The sequence below is a fragment of the Rhinopithecus roxellana genome, chromosome 13 (genome assembly GCF_007565055.1).
Source record: "Rhinopithecus roxellana isolate Shanxi Qingling chromosome 13, ASM756505v1, whole genome shotgun sequence".
NCBI lineage: Eukaryota > Metazoa > Chordata > Mammalia > Primates > Cercopithecidae > Rhinopithecus > Rhinopithecus roxellana.
The window spans coordinates 83,288,655-83,308,343 of NC_044561.1; the positions used below are offsets into that span (position 1 = coordinate 83,288,655).

General features: G+C 46.2%; 1 protein-coding gene across 5 annotated transcripts in view; it reads right to left on the reverse strand.

Annotated features, from left to right (window-relative positions):
- Positions 1–19,689, reverse strand: part of RIN2 (Ras and Rab interactor 2) — a 250,694-nt gene that overhangs the window by 49,212 nt on the left and 181,793 nt on the right. The window lies entirely within an intron of this gene.

Below are 19,689 nucleotides of genomic sequence, written 5' to 3' on the forward strand. Positions count from 1 at the left end.
CTCCAGCCTGGGTGACAGAGCGAGACTCCGTCTCAAAAAAAAAAAAAAAAAGAAATTACACATACTCTGATATTTACCCAACTTTGTGAGTACCAAGTCAGGTCAGGGACACAGGGGTGAGGGTCACAGAGGTCAGGTCAGGTCAGGGACACAGGGGTGAGGGGCACAGAGGTCAAGGACACCGGGCAGTTTGTATCCATGTAGCGGCTGTTGTGTGCCAAGCCCTTTACCTACATTCTCTCATTTACTCCTCTCGACAGCCCTGAACCACAGGCACCATGATCCCCATTTTACAGAGGACCAGGAGGCTGAGCCCAGGTCAGGACCTTGCTCAAGGTCAAGCCCCTGGTTAGAGGGAGGGGCTGACATTCCATCCAAGGCAGCTTCGCTCTGGGTTCTCTCCCCCTTTACCAAACTCAGAACTGACGTTTCCCCTGGCTCTCAAGGAGCAGGCCATCAAGCCCTACCCTGGGGCAGCCAAGGGACACCAGACCTAACCATTCATGTCCAAACAAGCAGGTTTAGCTTGGGGTACATATGGTCTTCAATCCTCTAAACCCAAAGGAACTCAACCGTGTGATCTAGATAATGTCTTTAGCATTGAGAAGGATGGATAATGAAACCAAATGTATGATGAGAGTTATAAAAAGGAAATTAAAGAAAGGAAGTGTGATAGCTCCACATGGACAACTCTACTCCTAAGAGGTGGGACTGAATTTAGAAGAAGCCAACCTATGCCGATCATTTTTGGGTGTGCAGACTCAATAATAATACCCAGTGTTGGCATGTGGCCTGGCCAGAGACCCCATCCTAACTTCTCTCCATCACCTTCGTGACTTTCTGCAGGCCTGAGGAATCTCACTCATTCATTCAAGATTTATCTTTTTATTTCTTCTCAAACATATGAACGCTTTGCTCAATTTCTGCTACAAGTTTCTAGGTAGGAGACTGTGCCAAAAAGAATAGTTTCTCCTTCTGCAAATGCCATTCCAGCACCTGCAGGTATTAGGAAGTGAATATTTGCAGTTAAAAAAACATACTCTTCAAAGTGAAGCTGGTGTTAAAATTCCTTTCATAGAAGGCAAAAGAGCCAGCTTTAGACAAGTGATTCTAAACCCTGGCTGCTGATAAAAATCACCTAAAAAAGCCAGGTGTGGAGGGCCGTGCGCGGTAGCGCACGCCTGTAATCCCAGCACTTTGGGAGGCCGAGGCAGGTGGATCACGAGGTCAGGAGATCGAGACATCCTGGCTAACACAGTGAAACCCCGTCTCTACTAAAAATACAAAAATTAGCCAGGCGTGGCGGTTGGCACCTGTAGTCCCAGCTACTTGGGAGGCTGAGGCAGGAGAATGGCGTGAACCCAGGAGGTGGAGCTTGCAGTGAGCCGAGATCGTGCACTCCAGCCTGGGCGACAAAGCGAGACTCCGTCTCGGGGGGAAAAAAAAAGCCTGTTGTGTTGTGGCTAAAACTGTAATCCCAGCACTTTGGGAGGCTGAGGCAGGCAGATCACTTGAGACCAGGAGTTCAAGACCAGCCTGGCCAACATAGTGAATCCCCGTCTCTACTAAAATATAAAAAGTAGCTAGGAGTGGTGGTGGGCGCCTGTAGTCCCAGCTACTCAGGAGGCTAGGACGGGAGAATCGCTTGAACTTGGTGAGGTGGAGGTTGCAGTGAGTGGAGATCGCGCCACTGCACTCCAGCCTGGGCGACAGAGCAAGAGCCTGCCTCAAAAAGAAAGTAAAAAAAAAAGCCAGGTGCAGTGGCTCACGCCTGCAATCCCAGAACACTTTGGGAGGCTGAGGAGGTTGGATCACCAGAAGTCAGGAGTTCAAGATCAGCCTGGTCAACATGGTGAAACCCTGTCTCTACTAAAAATACCAAAATTAGTTGGGCATGGTGGCGCACACCTGTAGTCCCAGCTACTCGGGAGGCTGAGGCAGGAGAATAGCTTGAACTTGGGAGGTGGAGGTTGCAGTGAGCTGAGATCGTTCCACTGTACTCCAGCCTGGGCAACAAAGCAAGACTCCATCTCAAAAAAAAAAAAAAAAAAAAAATTTCCCAGGGGATCTCAATGTGCAACCAAGTTTACAACCACTACTTTGGATCAGTGTTTGTCAAACTTGAGCGCCTGTGTGAAAGTCACCTGGGGTTTGTTAAGCCACAGATTCCTGATTTCAGACTCACAGCTTCTGTAGGCGTGGCGTGAGCCAGAGACATTTCATTTCTAACAAGCTCTCAGTGACCAATCTGAGGACAACACTGTAAGGCGTGGGGTGAGCCAGAGACATTGCATTTCTAACAAGCTCTCAGTGACCAATCTGAGGACAACACTGTAAGGAGCATTTGCCTGAGGTGCAAGTGTAAAACATGCATATTAACTCAGATCCAATTAGGGGTTTGGTTTGGTTTTGTTAGGGGCTGGGGGCGAGGGATGGGTACCATGTCACTAAAATAATTCTTGGTGACTAAATGAATATTTTATCACTGCCACCTCAGGTTGGCCATATTTTGCCAAGTCCAAATTGGACAGTGTCTAACATGACAATTGTGATGCTCATGTGTGCTGAAAGTAAACATGTTGACATATCTTCCTTCCCTAGAAGGGCACATCCTGTGACTCCTCTGTGGTTTCAAGGAGCTGAAAAGCCTTTATTCTGACAAGTGACCTCAGCCTAAAAAGCAGGGACCAGACAGGAAGATGGTGAATAAAATTCATGGGGCCTCGTAAAGGAGCAACCATAAATTATCCCTTGCCTTTGCAAATGACTAAACTAACTCCCTGATTCAGCCAGCCACTTGAGGTTTATAGCATGTTATTACAGGACAAATTGGCTTTAATCAGGACCAACCTTCAGGAAAGAACTAATGTGAGGACATGGAACACGTAGGGGATGCTACTGGTGCCCCACCTAGAGCCCCTCCTCTAGGGCAGGCACCCATGCCCCAGCTGCTGCGAGTGTTGGCTGGGGAAAGCTCACAGCTGCTCCTCTTCTCCTGGAAATGCTCAGGAAGCCACATCCTCTCTCTGAGAGCAGACTCACTGCCAATGACATACTGTTATGTACTTTCTACATATGTGAGATGGAGAAGAGTGGCCTTCTAGCCTCAAGGTGCGACAACTTTGGGGGCTATTCACACTGCTGAGCTCCCTGTGGGACCAGGCAGAGCCCACATCTTTGCCTTGCCTCCTCCCTGTCCCATCCTGGATCCCTCACTCCTTGGCAGACTGTTCCTGAATCACTTGCCCAAGAAGCCCCGAATCAGGTTCTCCTTCCAGGGAACTCAACTCATGATAGAACTTGATGAGATTAATAGAAACTAATGATTGCTAAGAAAGGTGTCTGCATGCAAACAGGAGGGAAGGCAGTGAACAGAGGTTCATAAAAGGTAAAACACTGTGATACAATCCAGGAAATTCCAATAAAAACATGGCCATAGTGGAGTGGCCACAGAGCCAAGCTCAGGGCAGGAAGCATGAGGTTCCTCTCCTAGCTTGGCCGGACATGTGAGACCTTGCTCAGGTCCCTTTCTGAGCCTCGTCCTTTTGATCTGAAAATAGTAAATAACAATACCTTCACCACCAGCTAGTAATCAATGCAAGCAAAAATTGTGAGTGGATGCTAAAATCAGAAGGCAAAAGACTTAGAAAATAGGATAGTCACAGTCTTAAAATATCACCTCACAGATCACTTAACGACTTGTGAAAATGAAAAGGTACCCTGGCCATGGAGGAACCTGGTAGATGCCACCTTAATCAAGTGATCTGTGTTAGCTTCTCCAAAAATGAGCCGCCCTGACATCATGTGCCCTCGACGTGAGGCTCTGAGAAGGTACCATGTCACCCAGGTGTCTTTCCTGCCCCCAAATATGACTCACCTGAATGTATACAGGAGAAAAAAAATCAGAAAAATCCAAATTTCAGTGACTGCAAAACCAATGGCCAAAACTTCAAAAATGTCAATATCGTGAATTTTAACAGACTATAGGATTAACACAGGTTCGAGGTGAATAAAGAGATGTGATAACTACATGCAGTGCATAGCCTTGAACTCATATGGCATCAGTATAAAAAGATCTATAAAGGACAATTTCACCTGTAATCCCAGCACTATGAGAAGCCAATGTGTACGGATTGCTTGACCTCAGGAGTTTGAGGCCAGCCTGGGCAACATGGCAAAACCTGGTCTCTACAAAATATACAGAAAAGAATTAGCCAGGCATAGTGGAGCGTGCCTCTGGTCCCAACTACTCCAGAAGCTGAGGCGGGAGGATCGCTTGAGCTTGGGAGGTGGAGGTTGCAGTGAGCTGAGATGGCGCCACTGCACTTCAGCCTGGGTGACAGAGTTAGACTCTGCCTCAAGAAAAAAAAAAAAAAAAAAAAAAGGTAGCCGGGCACAGTGGTATGTGCCTATAGTCCCAGCTACAGCGACTCAGGAGGCTAAGGCAGGAGAACTGTTTGAACCTGAGAGGTGGAGGTTGCATTGAGCCAAGACCATACCATTGCACTCCAGCCTGGGTGACAGAGCAAGACCTCATCTCAATAATAAAATAAAATAAAATAAAATAAAATAAAATAAAATAAAATAAAATGGATAATTTCCTAAGCGTGATAATTTTATTATGCTTACAAGGGAAAAATGCTCTTATTCTTAAGACACGAATATTGAAAAATTTAAGGGCAAAGTGTAAACATGTTTGAAAGTGTCAAAAAGAAAGAAAGTGTCAAATGGTGAGCTCCGCCTAAAAAGAAAAAAAACATAGGGAGATAAAAAAAATGTAGCAAAATTTCAACACATAGTGAATTAAGTGACCAGTGCTATCTTTGCAACTTTTCCATAATGTTTGAAATTTCTCAAAATAATAGGTTGGAGAAGTAATAATATCTACCATCTCACTGAGTTTTTATGACTATAAAACTCATTTATTTGTGCAGCCATTCCCACTATGTCTAGGTGTCTAGGGCTGCTATCATGAGGAGATAAAACTTAGGTACAGATAAAATGAGACTCACCTGTGAATACAATAGGCAAACCACAGAATGCCCCTCAAAGTATAAGGTGCCTCTAGGGGCAGAGAACAAACACTCACCCAAAAGTCATAGCCTCCACCCATCCCAATTCCAACCAAACCTGGGCCTCATGGCTGTGAAGCAGATGGGTGGATCTTCCGTCCACTTTGGAAGGGCAGGGCTCTCCAGCACCTGTCCTGCTATTGTGAAAACCAGGTTAAGGCTCTTTGGAGTATGGGATGAGAGAGGCCTTTCCACTGGGCTGGATTTCCTTCCTTCCCACGCCCAGCGTCAGTTGCCTGAGCAGGTGGAAGAATAAGTGATTGCAGAAAGCTCGTTCTGAACAGGACAACCAGGCAGACAAGGGTTAGTTTTACTAACATTGCCAGAATCAGATTCACTTGAGCTTCCAAACGATACATGCCTTTTCTTGTCCTAATTCCAGAAGAATAGTACAGTCTACCAGCACAGCCCCTAATGACCAGTCCTAGCGACTAGGGTCTAGACAAAGCGTGCTATGAAGCCTCCCTTGCACCTCCCCCTACATCACCCGCTACCCTGAGCTCCGTCCCCAACCATACATCTGAAGTGTACCCTTTGACCTTGCAAATGAGAGACAATTAATAAGGCAAAAATACATAGAAATTTGATACGAGGTCATTTCTGTGGCAAAAAGTACTGACAGAGTAAAGTCAACAACTTTCTAGATATAAGAATCCTAGTTTGGCTGTTAAATAGCAAAAAGAAAGTTCAAGGCAAAATGCCAAATTCTTACTCTGTCAATCAAGGATGGTGTACATCCATTAGGCTATAGGTGTCAGCAGGTGTGCTCTGCTCTGTATGGCTCTGCCCTCAGTGGTAGGACATGAGGATAAACAAGTTAAACAAAAAGCCCCCTAAACCTCCTCTGTGTGTAAAACCACACCTTCACTAAGCTGAACAGATATTTATTTATTTATTTATTTTGAGACGGAGTCTGGCTCTGTCACCCAGGCTGGAGTGCAATGGTGTAATCTTGGCTCACTGCAACCTCTGCCTCCCAGGTTCAAGTGATTCTCCAGCCTCAGCCTCCTAAGTAGCTGGAATCACAGGCACGCACCACCACGCCTGGCTAATTTTTGTATTTTTTTAATAGAGACGAGGTTTCACCATGTTGGCCAGGCTGGTCTTGAACTCCTGATCTCAGGAGATCCACCAGCCTTAGCCTCCCAAAGTGTTGGGATTACAGGTGTGAGCCACAGCATCCAGCCTAGATTTTTTTTTTAAATAAAATGACGTCCTGGTGCAGTGGCCTGTACCCTAATCCCAGCATTTTGGGAGGCAGAGGGAGGTGAATCGCTTGAGTCTAGGAGGTCAAGGCTGCAGTGAGCTGTGATCATGCCACTACACTCCAGCCTGGGCAACAGAGTGAGACCTTGTCTCAATAAATAAACAAATACATAAAATTAAAATCGTTCAAGACAATCACTTTTGTCTGGGACACACTTCCAAGTTGCCTTGGAGAGTGCTCCTGAGAAACTGGAGTTTCTAAATGGACAATTTAATATCATCTATCATAAGATGTGCCTGATTTTTTTTAAGAACAAAAGTGATTTCAAACAAATATTTAAAATGTACTATGAATTTTCCACCAGGCCGGCCAACATGGTGAAACCCCGTCTTTACTAAAAGTACAAAAATTAGCCGGGTGTGGTGGCACGCTCCTGTAGTCCCAACTACTCGGGAGGCTGAGGCAGGAGAATGGCTTGAACACGGGAGGCGGAGGTTGCAGTGAGCCAGAGCACGCCACTGCACTCCAGCCTGGGCGACAGAGGGATACTGTGTCTACAAAAATATATAGATAGATAGATAGATACTTTTTCCAGTCTACAGCAGACTCTTAGATCATAATTCAGCTAAAAAAGGATTGGTTTAGTTAATTAACAATATCTGAAAACCCCTCATAGAATGAATGGCAAGTCCCCTATGGAGATAAATAAGGCAGTTGTGGCCCCTAAGTCAAGTGATGCTTTCCTAGGGGAAGTTCCATAGTTCTCCGGCTCCCTTCCGTGTGTCTGTGCCAGCGGCTGTGTCTCAGCACAGTCACTATCACATCTGCCTCAGAGCTGGAACCATTTGTGGTCTACCCTTGTGTTTTATCAAGGTAACCTGTTTTGCTTCTACTTACATGAGTCATCTGGTGACACTGGGATGACTGGGTCAGCAGTTAGTTGGAGGAAGGATTATCACAGTTTCTCAAAAGCAGCTGGGTTTCCGCTTTTATCTCAGTTCCCCAAGCCCTGGCCGTAGACATGACCTTCTTTCCCTTGTCAGGCTCCACAAGGTATGGAGAACTCTCCCCTTGGAAGGCAGACACCTGCTTGCTTTGCCGGCTTTCCCAGGCCAGTCCTGGTGGAATCTACAAGGACGGCCCCAGACCTGGGATTTGAAGGAGTGAGCGGTAGGCTCCTCCCATGTCTCTCCTTGCAAGTCTCACCTTTCTGGGCAGACACTCCCTGAAAACAGTCTTTGCGAAAAATTCCTGGCTTTTCTTGAAGCCTGAGGGCTCATTCCCTGAAGGTTTCTGGGAATCTTCTAGACTTTTATGAAAACAAAGTTTTTCATTGTTTACATGGTAAGTGTTTAATAAGTGGTTACAGAATGAAGACAATGGGCTAATTATCATTAACAGGGTGATAAGTTCTTATCAATAAAACAAAAACAACAACAAAAGCAGAGCTCAGGTTCCACATTGCTTTTGCCTCTGACTAAATTATGGTTTAAGATTCATTACATCGCTTGTCTCCCAAACATAAAGAACTGTAGTTTTGCTACTAAGTGGAAAACCCGAAAACAAAATAAAGCTCTAATGGTGGAAAAGTGTAGATTAATTTTGATATCTAAATTTTTAATTTTAAAAATTACTTTTTTAGAGATAGGGGTCTTGCTGAGTTTCCCAGGCTGGTCTCAAACTCCTGGACTTAAGTGATCCTCCTGCCTCAGCCTCAGCTTCCTGAGTAGCTGGGGCTATAGGCACAAGCCACCTCGCCTAGCCCAATTTTGATATTTTGTAATATCTCAATGTGGTTAGAAACTGACAATATTTCCCGCCGGGCGCGGTGGCTCAAGCCTGTAATCCCAGCACTTTGGGAGGCCGAGACGGGCGGATCACGAGGTCAGGAGATCGAGACCATCCTGGCTAACACGGTGAAACCCCGTCTCTACTAAAAAATACAAAAAGTTCGCCGGGCGAGGTGGCGGGCGCCTGTAGTCCCAGCTACAAGGGAGGCTGAGGCAGGAGAATGGCGTAAACTCGGGAGGCGGAGCTTGTAGTGAGCTGAGATCCGGCCACTGCACTCCAGCCCGGGCGACAGAGCGAGACTCCGTCTCAGAAAAAAAAAAAAAAGAAACTGACAATATTTCCCAAAAAGTGATGGCTATAGCAAGGTAATCCATGGAGGCATGGTTTTAATTTTAATGACCCTTACTTATTTTAATGGTTATATGTATTCAGTGTGTTTCCTAATTATGGTAAAGATACTGAATTTGGTTTTTTTTTTTTTTTTTTTTTTTTTGACAGTCTGTCACCCAGGCTGGAGTGCAGTGGTGTGATCTCGACTCACTGCAACCTCCGCCTCCTGGGTTCGAGCAATTCTCCCGTCTCAGCCTCCTGAGCAGTTGGGACTTCAGCTAATTTTTGTATTTTTAGTAGAGACGGTTTTGCCATGTTGGCCAGGCTGGTCTCGAACTCCTGATGTCAGGTGATCCACCCACCTCGGCCTCCCAAAGTGCTGGGAATACAGGTGTGAGATACCGCATCAGGCTGAATTTGCTTTTTCCTTTTTTTTTTTTTCTTTGAGATAGAATCTCGCTCTGTTGCCCAGGGCTTGAGTGCAGTGGTGACACAATCTCGGCTTACAGCAACCTCTGTCTCCCAGGTTCAGGCAATTCTTTTGCCTCAACCTCCTGAGTAGCTGGGACTACAGGCACGCGCCACCATGCCGGACTAATATTTGCATTCTTAGTAGAGATGGGGTTTCGCCATGTTGGCCAGGCCGGTCTCGAACTCCTGGCCTCAATCGATCCTCCCACCTTGGTCTCTCAAAGTGCTGGGATTCCAGGTGTGAGCCCCCGCACTGGCCTGGGGAGATCATCCTGTAGATGCATCTACATGCTGTTGCTCAGCTTCCTCCTTACTGAGTTCAAGCTACTAGGAATGTCTCCTGCCATATCTGGCTCCTACCTACTTACCTACCTGTCAAACTGAGTTCAAATCCTCATCCCTTATCTCTTTCAGCTGCAAGTAATCTATGACCCATCACATTCCTTCCTTACTGTCCCCACACCTCCAGGGAACCTATCCCATTCCACTCTGGTCAGACTTCTCTCCCTTACTAGCCTGGCCTCATCCCCAGGCCATATGCAGGCCTAGCCCTGGGCAGGCATTAATAAAAGGTCTGCTTTAGGCTTGACCAGGGGCCTGAGGAGGAGGTGATCAGCAGAGAGCAAGGTTTACGGAAGAGGTGGCGCTTAGTGGGCAGGAAGAAAGGTTCTTACGGGTACTGGGCAGTTTCTTTCTGAGGCCTCCTAACAAATACAATCCGCTGCTCAGCTCCAGCCTCAGGAGACAAAGGGTTCTTGTTTCTGTGCTTATCAGGAAATGGGCGGCAAAAATCACCACAGCTACCAAGAGCCCCCTGACCTTTGGCCATCTCTGGGGCAAGAAAAGGAGGCAGCTCCAATCCTTTCAGAAAAACAAATCCTTCCTTATTGCTCCTGAATTTCTCCCATGGACACCCCTTCTAAGCTCAAGTCAGCTAGCAAGGAGTGGGCTTTGAGTGGCTTTGGTTGTAAAAGTCAATGATGTTCTTGCAGTCTACATAGTGGAAAATAAATGATAAGAAAGATAAAAAGAAAAGTCAATGATGAGCTTTAGTTTAGAATTACAATAATTCTACGCCCACCAATACCAGACATTGGAGACCAATGCTCCATCCAAGATCTCCAAATACAGAATGCTTTATTCCAGCACGGAGAATGAGATTTAGAATTCCAACAAAAGTGGCCTGCTGAGTGCAGGAGAAAGTAGAGGGTAGACAGTCCTGGCAGGAAAGTGCCCTTGGATGAAGGCAGGTGCAGTGCACAAGGTATGACGAAATCCCAGTGGGAACCCCATGCACACAGCTTCAGGGCCTTTCGCATTCAATCCTCAATTTATCTGGAATCAAAGCCATTCACTTCCTGCCCATGTGAGTGCACTGAAATCACGATGATATTTTTGGTAAGGCATGTCATAGTTTCAATGGAATCAACCCTGATTCTAGTCTCCCTCAGTCTCCTAATCTTCAGCGGTTAGGTGGAAAGAGGACCCAAAGTCAGACTTGAATCAGAGCCTCAGCACTGCCCCTTCGTCACTGTGAGGCCTGCACCCATTACCACGCACCACTTAGCCTCAGTTTCCTGTGTCTAAAAACGGATTCTTGTTGAAAAAAGGAATCTGTTAGCAAAACAAATAAACAGAACCTGAAAAGAACTTCTGATTCGAAGTGCCTGGAATGTCTTTGAAACTATGAGTAAAGGTTCAGTTCCGTGGGAGTTTCCAGGATGACTTCTTACTGTCTCCTAATTTTTGGATAGTCACAAAAATAAAGTGAGGCAATGTGTTTCCATTCTAGGACTGACAAATACTGTTGTGTAAACACAACTCTGGAGCTTGTTTTGGCAGCATTTCGTGTGACCTGGGAGAAAGTAAAACCCCAAAGCTTCTAGAGGCTGGCTTCCAGCAGGTCCTGGAAGCAGGAGAATTCTCCATCTACCTTTAGTGTCCAGGCTCAACCTGGACTCTAGTGTCACCATCCTCAACTTTCAGATGGAAAAAGAAAAAAAAAAGCCTCTTCTTTTGATATTTTTGTGTTAAAATGTCCATGTATATCATGCTTCTCCAGGAGCCTCCCTTCAGCTGCATGCCAGATTAAAACCTTTTTCCAGGCTGTTGCCTTAACCAGCTGCAAAGGCAAGAAAGGTACACCCTGGGATGTGGCACTGCCAGAGGACCCAGGCTTCTAGTTACAAGAGGCCAATGCAGGGGTCATCTTATGAATCAAGGATGAGACAGAAGTCAGAGTCTTGTGCCCACCATGGTCCTGCTCTTGGGACAGTAGATCCTTGACCATGTATCAAAGGGAACACAAATATACATCCCAAATGTCACGCCGCGGCCGAGATGCCTGGATAGGTGGGAGATGAAGCCAGGACTTAGTGGGGCTGGGAGAAGAGAGGTGGTGGGTCTGGGATCAACAACTTCTGGAAAAATATTAGAACCAGAGGCCCCTTATGTAGAGAGACAGAAAATAATGGCTCATATCGAAGATATCTATCGACTAAAAATCTCTGACACAGGACCAATTCCAATTTGTGTTAAACACATACACACACACAGAGCAAACAAAAAATACCCAGAGACACTTCAAATTCAAAAATACCTAGAAGTTGATGTCTAATGATTTCTTAACACCTTCAGACATAAAAATATTTCTTTGGAATTTTGAAGTTCAGAACTTGAGTCTAGTTACAGGTTAAAAACAAAAAAACAAAAAAACAAAAAAAAAAAGGCCGGGCGCGGTGGCTCACACCTGTAATCCCAGCACTTTGGGAGGCCGAGACGGGTGGATCATGAGGTCAGGAGATCGAGACCATCCTGGCTAACGCTGTGAAGCCCCGTCTCTACTAAAAATACAAAAAATTAGCCAGGCGCAGTGGCGGGTGCCTGCAGTCCCAGTTACACAGGAGGCTGAGGCAGGAGAATGGCGTGAACTCGGGAGGCGGAGCTTGCAGTGAGTGGAGATCGCACCACTGCACTCCAGCCTGGGCGACAGAGCGAGACTCTGTCTCAAAAAAAAAAAAAAAAGAAAAGAAAAGAATTTTGAAATGGAATTAAACATGTCTCTGTAATATTCTATTAGTCTGGAGAAGCAGGGAAACCCCAATCCATTCTGGACACAGCAGGACCCTGGCCTGGCTAACACAGTTGACAGCATGGAAATGGCCAGGTGAGCAGAAGAAACCTGTTACCCGCCACCCAGCGTGGGAAGACTAGTGGCAGAAAGTCCTGAGGAAATGGATTGTCTTAGAAGGACCACTGCATATTTAGCCAAGTTTTAAGGGCTATCAGAGGCCATCCAGTTTATCTCCTTATTTGAGATCAAAATGCTAGAAATTGAGAAAACTGGTCCTAGGTCCAGTTTTCCAACTTATGCCGTTTCCCTAGAGCAAGCAAGTGCATACTTAATTCCTCAAGGCCTTTTTTTTTGTCCCATTAAACTCTAAAAGGAAAAAGAATCACTAGCATATTTGAGGTTACGGATTTTATTTCTCCAAGGAGAAGGGCTGCTGCTTTTTGAGGGTGGAGGCCCAACTTCCTCAAAAAAGATTTGTAAGAGCATGTCACGGGAGGACTATTCTGAAAAACTTTTAGGGCCTTTGGTAATTTTTAAGTTCTATCAACAGAGGCCCAGCAGAAGAGGACACAGAAATGGGAACAAAATCGCATGTCTGCCTCCGGGGAGACACTGCCATTTTCAGGAGGTAAGAAAAAGTGGTGGCTATTTTGCCCAGGAACTTCCTCTCGTTGACTCTCCAGCTGGAGATGAAAAGGCCAGATATGGAGTGAATGCTGGCAGAAGCTTTTATTCATTCCTGTAAAAATAAGAAAGAGGAACAAAGAACCTGTTGTCCTGGTTGCCCTTGGAGCTGAAAACAGGCAAAAGAAGGAGCCAGGCGGGCTCCAGTCTTGGTCCCGATGCCCTTTGAGCCCGGGGCATGCACCCTGCTTCACGGAAAGGCAAGCGTTCCATGGATTGGCAGTTTCTAATATTTAATTGCTTTGGGTTACACTAGTGTTATTTCCTAGCAGATGAATTCTAACTAAGCAGATATTTTATGGCAGAACCAACTGCCAATATAGCAGCAATGCAAAGCCTACAGAGCACAAAATAGCTCCAATATGCTGCTGGTGACCTTGTGTGGCCAAGGTTTACTATAAAAAGATAAGCCAGCCACTACATTGGAAGGTGCTACCCGTCAACAAAAACAGAATCAATTTCTAGGAAACTACATTTCTAGGATGATCAAAAACACCCTTGTAACTCAGTGAAAAATCATACACGATCTACCATTTAAATGGATTGTAATGCAAAAACATCAGAAGGATACACATCAAAGCAAAGAATTCAATCAGCCAACCCAACAAACAAACAATCAAAAATGGTTTTATCTTGGAATGGGGGTGGGGTCAGGGTCAGGGTGTTGTTTATTTTGATTTTCTGCATTGTGCTTTTTCCACCACATACGTGTTTTACTTTTGGCCATCAAAAAAGAAATCTTAAATGTCCCTTTTATCCCTTCCTAAAGATAACAGATATCACCAGTCAAGATAGACTGAACAGCTCTTTAGGGCATTTTTGATCTTACACTTCTTACTCATTCATTAATGAAATTAATGTACCTCTGACTTAGAGTTACCTGCTTCCCACCTGAGGTTCTCGGGACATCTGCTGTCCTCCTGTATTCATCTGACATATTCTATTATGTCCCATTTCATTACATCAGACTCACTTGTTTCCTCCTTAGGTTGTGTAAATCTTCAGGCTCCACTGTCTTTGTATTTTGATAAATAGGATCCACTGAATAAATATTTTCTTTTCTTTCTTTTTTTTTTTTTGAGACAGAATCTCACTCTGTCACCCAGGCTGAAGTGCAGTGGCTTGATCTCGGCTCACTGCAGCCTCCATCTTCCAGGTTCAAGCAATTCTCCTGCCCCATCCTGAGTAGCTGGGATTACAGGCACAAGCCACTATGCCTGGATAATTTTTGTATTTTTAGTAGAGACGGGGTTTCACCATGTTGGCCAAGCTGGTCTTGAACTCCTGACCTCGTGATCCACGCACCTCAGCCTCTCAAAGTGCTGGGATTACAGGTGTGAGCCACCACACCCGGCTAAAATATTTTCTTTAATTTGAGTTTAGTGGTTGCTACATTGGTAAGAGTGTAGCAAAGAGCTGGTCAACCCTCATAGAATTCATTGAAATCATGTTCGGGACACTCCTGATTGAGCTGAAATATGGAAATATTCTAGGGGAATGGGGGTAAATTGATAAAAGTAATCATAGTAGTGAATCCTCGGTGACATAGCCAGAAAATGTCTCACCATATACCTGTTGTTGCTACACGGCCTGCCCTGCAGCAGTAACAGGTTTGTGAGCAAAGCCATCGACATGTGATGTGTTTACTCTGTGGACATTCATCTAGCTGGATGCTTATTTGTGAATTTTGCTGAGTCATGTTTTACTTCAGTGGAAAATTATTTAAAAAGTAGCACTAAGTGAAGGTGGGCCTGGTTCCAAAAGCCACAGAGTCGCTAATGTGGTCACAACTGTCCTCCTTGAGACTTAAGGAAGTGGAGCTCTGGGCACCTTTTCCCCAGACTGCGGCCACTATTCTTTCCCTCTCATCTTCGGTTCTCACCTCTGGGCAAGTGAAGAAGTGAACGATTGTCCAAGGGAGGAGCCATCTGGGTTTCCTGTGGTTATAATGTCAATGCTGTCACATAGCCACTGAGAAGCTCAGAGCTTCCCAGAAGAGGCCGAAGGTGATGACCAGCTGCTACATTGTAGCATTGAGAAGAGCTGGCCAAGGAATTTTTGAATTCCATGTGTCATGTCTGGTTCTGTGGTGGGGCAGGAGGAGTATAGACATGGGACCGCAGGCATCCCACAGCAATCCACTTGGGCTAGAGGACACCAGCGAGGTGGCAGCAGGAGTGATGGCTACAGGAGAGTGGAGGAAGGGACGAGCCACAGCCCTCACTGACCTGCTCTAGCCAGGATCCCAGGGATCCTGAACAGGCAGCCTGGGCCCAGACAATAGCTTGGGAGGTTGTTCTGCAGATCCCTCTGTTCTGCCTGAGGACAAAGTGATCTTTAGAGACTTGTGTCAGCCTAGAGGGGATGGGTTCAAGTGATGATGAGAGTGGAACCTACCTCAGGCCTGGTGGGCCTACCCAAAAGAGGCCTGCTTCCCCTGAATGAAAATGGACTGTGAAATCATGCGGGAGGGAGAGGGGAGTGAAATGCCTTTATGTTCCCGTACTCTCCAGTCTTTGGAGGGATGCAGTGCGAAGAGAGGAAGCAGGAAACTGCATTGGGAGAGAGCAGAGGACCAGGAGCAAGAAGCCCTCAGTCTCGCCCCAGCTTATGGGCTTCTATTTGGTAGATTAGCAGAGGCATGGAGGAGATTTAATCAGCTCCTACTCTATTGACCAAAGATTAAAATAGCTCATGGTAGAACTGGTGGAGGAGGCACGACTGGAGACTGGGGGAAGGGCCTCTACCCTATTTCTTTGCTAGGGAGGAAGCTTTGGGCCTGTCACACATTTTCAACTTTTTATTTTTTTATGCACCGGTTGGTGGCCCCCTGCAAGAGGTCTCTGATGCACAAATACTTTAAAATCGCTAAGGGGCTTGGCACCTTTCCTTTATCCAGTCAACAAATACTTAGCGAGTGCATTCTCTATGAAAGATACTGTCCCTGGCACTGCAATCCCAGGGCGAAGGACAGACCCAGCCCCTGCTCTCACAGAGCTTACCTTCTAGTGGTGGGAGGCAGAAAATGCACAGATAGACCAGGTGTGGTGGCACACGCTTGTGATCCTAACTCTTTGGGAGGTCGAGGTGGGCGGATTGCCTGAGCTCAGGAGTTAAAGAGCAGCCTGGGCAACATGGTGAAATGTCTCCACTAAAAGACAAAAAATTAGCCGGGTGTGGTGGCATGTGCCTGTAGTCCCAGCTACTCAGGAGGCTGGAGGCACAAGAATTACTTAAACCTGTGGGGCGGAGGTTGCAGTGAGCCAATATCATGCCACTATTGCACTCCAGCCTGGGTGATAGAGTGAGAATCTGTTTCCAAGAAAAAAAAGAAAAAAATGGACAGGAAGCAAGTGAGTATACGTCCTGTCTGTATAAGTTCTATGAAGAAACATAAAGCCAGGTAAGGAGGCAGAAGAAAAGGAGGGCTCAAGGGTGAAGGCTTCCTGGGGAAGGATGTGCCAGGCAGAAGGAACAGCAAGTACAAAGGCCAGGAGGCAGGAGCCACATTGGCAAGGAGGTCAGTGGGACTGGAGCTGAGTGATGGGGAGAGACTGTTAGAGAAGAGATGGCGGAGGAGGGGGTGCTGGGGTGTCACATCTTGTAGGGTCTTGAAGGCCATGGTAGTGATTTTGGTTTTAGATGCAAAATTATCAAAAGGCTTTGAACAAAGGAGAGCTGTGTCTTGGACTCAGGTGAACTAAAAGGTTCACTATGCTGCTTGGCTAATAGCCTGGATGGAGAAAGTGGAACCGGTGGAAGCAGAGGCACCAGGCAGGGGCTACTGCAGTGGTGCTGGTGAGAAGTGGTTCCATCCTGTACCTATTTAAAGGTAGAGGCTAGGCACGGCAGCTCACGCCTATAATCCCAGCACTTTGGGAGGCTGAGGTGGGTGGATCACTTGAGGCCAGGAGTTTAAGATCAGACTGGCCAACATGGTGAAACCCCATCTCTACTAAAATTACAAAAATTAGCCAGGCATTTTGGCACACACCTGTAATCCCAGCTATGTTGGAAGGCGGAGGCACAAGAATTGCTTGAACCTGGGAGGCAGAGGTTGCAGGAGGCTGAGATCGTGTCACCACTGCATTCCAGCTCTGGGCAACAGAGCGAGATTTGTCTCAAAGAAAAATAAAATGTAGAGCTGCCTGGATTTGGAGATGGATGGGAGGAGGGCGGTTATGAGAGGAACAGAGGCATCATGGATGACTGCAAGGCCCAAGACGCTGGAGGCATGGTGACTGGGATGGGGAAGACCCAGGAAGGAATGCACCTGTGAAGGAACCCTGCCTGAGTGGGCAGTTGGTTACCAACCTCTGGACTCAAAGAGAGGATCAGCCAAGGGAGTATAAGTTGGGAATAACCAATGTATACATGGTATCAGAGACACAAGACTGGGTGGGATAAGCTAGGAAATTACTCCACAAACCTCCTTTTAAAACTACATATAGTGTGTCTATTACCATGTGTCAGGAACCGTGCTGAGTCCCTGATAGCTATTAACTCACTTAATCGTCCCAACAATGCTGTGAGGTAACTCTGTTATTATTCCCATTTTAATGGTAAGAACACTGAGGCACAGATATTTTTTAAAGTACCTTGTACAAAGTTAGTGGGAGAGAGGAGAGGTGTGAAGAGTGAAAAGGAGTGGCTCGGCTGGGCGCAGTGGCTCACACCTGTAATCCCAGCACTTTGGGAGGATGAGGTGGGAGGAGACTCCCTTGAGCTTAGGGGTCTGAGACCCACCTGGGCAACACAGAGAGACCCCAATCTCTACCAAAAATTAAAAAAAAAATTAGCTGGGTGTGATGGCGGGCACCTGTGATCCCAACGACTTGGGAGGCTGAGACAGGAAGATCGCTTGAGTCCAGTAGGTCAAGGCTGCTGTGAGCCAAGATTGTGCCACTGAACTCCAGCCTGGGTGACAGAGTGAGACTCTGTCTCAAAACAAACAAACAAAAAATAGAAAAGGAGAGGCTCAAAGTGTGATCTCCGGGTTCTCCAGGGCTGGAATTCAGGGAGATAAAGAAGAACCAGTCAGGGCACTGGGGGCAGCAGCAGGACAGCTAAGAGGATCCCAGGGAGGTGTGGGGTCCCAGAAGTCAAGCCAAGCAAGTGTCCCAAAAAGGAGGGCAGATGGACCATGGCAGACGACACTGACAGGAGACAGGCTGGGAGGTGGCACTGGCCACCGGGCCAAAACTGACATCTTCACTTTCCCTAGCCTCATTCTGAATGAACTTCCTTCCATTTTGATTGTAGGCAACAAACCACAGTAGTATTATCAAGACCGGTGACTTTATCACCAACAGAAACCACAGAGGTTTCACCGTCGTCACAGCTGTTACAGAGATTGTGTCATTTATGTCTATCTGTCACGTGTGAAAAAGAAGCGCCTATGCCATGAAAGCACACGCTGAAAAACACACTGAACTCTTCTGATCACTGGACTTCACTCTAATTGTTTTTCCCATGACGTCCTATAGATCTTATTTTATGCATTTAAAAGATTGTTCAGAATGGCATCAACCTGGGAGGCAGAGCTTGCAGTGAGCTGAGATCCAGCGACTGCACTCCAGCCTGGGCGACAGAGCGAGATTCCATCTCAAAAAAAAAAAAAAAAAAAAAAAAAAAAAGATTATTCAGAGAAGGAGTCCATGGCACAAGAAAAAGTTAAAGATCAAGGTCATCCCAATGTTAACCACAAAAGAGCAACCAAACACTAACACAGCTAGAGTAATAGTGATTCCTAACCTAGGGGACTAGCTTGGTGCTTAATCTGGTATTCCATCAACTAAGGAACCATAGACATTTCGTGGTGGTTGTGGTGGGATAGGCGACTCCCTGTCCCAGCTCACACTCACAGAGTACGAAGCACACAGGAAGCTGACTGCCGTGCATTTCCTGCAGCCATCAGATGTGCAGAGCCAGGGGCTGGGGGGTGCTCACTACTTCTTTCTGCAGGGGTTTTGCTGAAAGCAACTCTGCTACCTACTGGTCTGCTTTCCTCTTCCCTCCTCTCCCCTTTGGCTGCTGCTCTGTGCCAGGCTGAATTGTGGCCACAGCTATGCTTTTCCTTGATCTTGGAAATAACCGAACTGGCCCTCCTGACAGCTCCATTGGATAAAATGGAGAAATTAAAAGCAAAACCACTACTTCTTAAAAATCAGCAAGAGACTCTAGCACAGAAGTCAAAACTATGTAGCTTTTCCCCCACAGCACACAGCTTCCACATCAGTCAAATGCAGACCCAAAGAGCTTTCCCTCCTAGGAGTGTTAGGAAGATTCCATAAGTTAGTCGCTATAAGCAACTTAGAACAGTAGTTTAACATGAACAGCGTTGCCACATGGCCAACATGACCTATATTATTAAATAAAGACAACTCATCTTGCTTTTTCCTCTTTCATTTCCGTTAAAAAAAAAAAAGCCAAGTAAAGTGCCTCTGCAAATGTATCAATTCATGAATTAAGCAACATAGCATTCAAAGTGACATTCATCTGGGAAAAAAGGCTATTGTGGACTGCTTACAGTTATTCTTACATCTGAAAAGGAAAAGATGGAAGGAAATGTTAAAGATTAAGCAACCACCCGGCTCTCACTCTAATACCCACCGGAGTCAGAAAACAAGATCTCGATGGCCCCTCACATGTTCAGAACGTCCTTCTTACACCCCCAAAATCCCCTGTGCTTATATGCAGGGGAAGGGTTTCTGCCGCTCTGTGTCCGGGTGTCTGTCATCTGTGGAGCTTGGGGTTGATCTCACAGAGCCACCTTTCCTGGCTATGAGAGAAATCAGTGCTACCAAAGCTCTCTTTTCTGTTGTTATCAGCCTAGACTCCCAATTAAATTTTAGCTCAACAAGGCACAGGATAAAGAGAAATTCCCTGGCTAAAGTTCCACGATGTTTGAAACTACTCTGGAGGTGAGGCAGAGAGTCACTACCTGAAAATCATTGTGCATTTGTCTAGTTTACGGGGGAAAAATAAGACTTTCACATTGAGGCCAAGAACAATCATAGAATGCTGGGTGTGCTGAAAGGAGCAAGGGGACCATCTGGTTC